Here is a 3,482-nt window from a genome sequence, read left to right on the forward strand (position 1 = left end):
TTCGAATCATGCTGGAATTATATAAAACTTACATCCTTTCGTAGCCAACGATGCAAGGATCACAAATCTTACCTCGGATTACAAGTCGGATGGCTAATTCGCGCACAATCACAACTTTAAGATCACAAGGAATGAAAACTCTCCCTTGCAAGCTCTCGGTCTGAGGTTTCTGAATAAGGATGATGAGTCATGTTACAAACATATATATATACCATGCCAAGTGTCAAGACAAGAAACAAAGGTGGCACTTCGCATGCAACACCGCGGGTGCGGTATCTTAAGAGCGCGGGTGCGCTATGCTCACGGCGAGTTCATCCAAAAATGTAGTACCTAGACCGCGGGTGCGGTCCTTACATGACCGCAGGTGCGGTCTCACACCGCGGGTGCGGTCACGCTAACAGCGCGGGTGCGGTGTCTGTTCGCAAAATTCCACAAATTTCTGTCACCTACACCGCGGGGGCGGTAGTCTAAGCACCGCAGGTGCAGTGTGGCTTCGGCCATGCCTTCAAAATTCTCATTTAAATGTCATGTATTCTTACCTCTATGAGTCTAGCATCAATGGAAACTGATAATTCTCGAGCCTTACATTTCTCCCCCTCTTAGACAGGAGTTCGTCCTCGAACTTGCAAACAACTTAATCAATCATAGTAAAGGAAGAAATGACATTAGAACTGAAAGAAAACTCACATCATACAAATAGCTCGGGATTCCTCTGTCTCATCTCAGACTCTGTCTCCCAAGTTGCTTCCTCGATGCCATGACGATTCCATTGAACCTTCACAAGCGGAATAGTCTTGGTTCTAAGCTGTTTCTCCTTCCGATCAAGAATCTGAATCGGTCGCTCAACATAGCTCAAAGTCTGATCTAACTCGACTTCTTCAGGTTGAATGACATGAGAATCATCCGGCATGTATCTGCGCAACATCGATACATGAAAAACATCATGTATACCGGATAGTGAAGGAGGAAGAGCAAGTCTGTAAGCTCGATCGCCAATCTTCTCAAGAATCTCATACGGACCGATGTATCTAGGGGACAACTTCCCACGCTTGCCAAATCTGACAACGCCTCTGAAAGGTGAAATTTTCAAAAATACTCTGTCTCCCTGTTCGAATACTAACGGTCTGCGTCTAATATTAGCGTATTTCGCTTGCCTATCCTGTGCTGTCTTCATTCGTTTCTGAATGATCTTCACTTTTTCTGTCATCTCACGAATCATATCAGGCCCCAATTCTGGTACCTTAGAAATATCATCCCAGTACAACGGAGATCTGCACTTCTTTCCGTATAAAGCTTCGAACGGTGCCATCTCTATGCTCGTCTGATAGCTGTTGTTGTATGAAAATTCACACAACGGCAATGAATCTTGCCAACTAGTACCAAAATCTAGTACTACAGCTCTCAGCATGTCCTCTAAAGTCTGGATAGTCCGCTCTGACTGTCCGTCTGTCTGAGGATGATAAGCAGTGCTCAGGTGTAAAGTCGTACCCAAAGCCTGCTGCAAGCTGTGCCAAAAGTGAGAAGTGAATCGTGGATCTCGATCTGATACGATCGACTTCGGCACACCATGCAATCTGACGACCTCTCTGACATACAACGCTGCCATCTGATCATGTCGATAAGTCATCCTGTACGGAATAAAGCACGCTGATTTGGTCAGTCTATCTATCACAACCCAAATCGCGTCACAGCCCCGCGAAGATCGAGGTAACTTCGTCACGAAGTCCATGGAAATGTGGTCCCATTTCCATTCAGGAACAGACAAACTCTGAAGTAAACCTCCGGGCTTCTTTCTTTCTGCCTTCACCTGCTGGCAATTCAGGCACTTAGACACAAATTCTGCAATGTCTGTCTTCATCTGCTTCCACCAGAATTGTGTCTTCAAGTCGTTATACATCTTCCTGCCACCAGGATGAATGCTGAACCGACTACAGTGTGCTTCCGACATGATCTGTCGTCTCAAATCTGAAATCTCTGGCACCACTAAGCGGTTATTCACATACAGAACAGAATCTCTGACCTGATATTCTGATATATGACCAGCTCTGACCATATCAATCGATCTCTGCACGCTCGGATCAGTTCTTTGTGCTTCTTTGATCCTCGAAATCAGATCTGGCTCAATCTGAATCGCAGCAAGTCGCAACGGTCTACTCTCTGTATTAAATGTCAATCCAGACAAGCAACAATCTTCTACTAAACTCGATACACCTACAGTCGACAAGGAAAGAGCACATACCTTTCGACTCAAAGCGTCTGCCGCTGCATTCGACTTTCCTGGATGGTACTTGATCTCGAAATCAAAATCTTTCAGCAGATCAAGCCATCGTCGCTGCCTCATGTTCAACTCTGACTGAGAAAAGAGATACTTCAAGCTCTTATGATCGGAATAGATCTCAAATTTCTCGCCATACAGATAGTGACGCCAGATCCTGAGTGCAAATACAATCGCCGCCAATTCAAGATCATGAATCGGATAACGAGTCTCGTGCGGCTTCAGCTGTCTAGAGGCGTATGCTATCACGTGCCCTCGCTGCATAAGAACACATCCAAGCTCTCTGTGAGATGCATCACAATATACAACGAACTCACCTGTACCTGATGGAATCGTCAAGACAGGTGCACTAGTCAGCCTCTTCTTCAGCTCAACAAAACTGCTCTCACACTCTTCTGACCACACAAATGGCATGTTCTTCTGTGTCAACTGGGTAATCGGCTTCGCTATACTGGAGAAGTCTCGAATAAAACGTCGATAATACCCGGCTAGACCCATGAAACTGCGTATCTCAGGCACAGAAGTCGGTCTCGGCCAACTGACCACAGCTTCAACTTTACTCGGATCTACCGCAATACCATCTCCAGATATAATATGCCCCAAGAAGACAACCTGTCGCAACCAGAATTCACACTTGGACAGTTTAGCATACAACTGCTCCTGTCGCAAAGTCTTCAGCACAATTCTCAGATGATCTGCATGCTCAGTCAAACTCTTCGAATACACCAAAATGTCGTCAATAAACACAATCACAAAATCATCTAAATATCTCTGAAAAATGCGGTTCATCAGACTCATAAACACCGCAGGTGCATTCGTCAAACCGAAAGGCATAACAACAAACTCGTAGTGTCCATACCTGGTTCGGAATGCAGTCTTCGGAATATCAACATCTCTAACTCTAAGTTGATGATACCCTGATCTCAAATCAATCTTCGAATATACCGAAGATCCCTGTAACTGATCAAACAAATCGTCGATGCGAGGCAACGGATACTTGTTCTTCACGGTCGCCTTGTTCAACTGCCTATAATCAATACACAGTCGCATCGAACCATCTTTCTTTCTAACAAAAAGCACCGGAGCACCCCAAGGTGATACACTGGGTCTGATATATCCCTTGGACAGAAGATCCTCCAATTGTGCTTTCAACTCTTTCAGCTCTATCGGTGCCATCCTATACGGAGCTCTCGAAATAGGAACAGAA

This window comes from Primulina eburnea, chromosome 2 (genome assembly GCF_022965805.1).
Source record: "Primulina eburnea isolate SZY01 chromosome 2, ASM2296580v1, whole genome shotgun sequence".
In the NCBI taxonomy this organism is placed as follows: domain Eukaryota; kingdom Viridiplantae; phylum Streptophyta; class Magnoliopsida; order Lamiales; family Gesneriaceae; genus Primulina; species Primulina eburnea.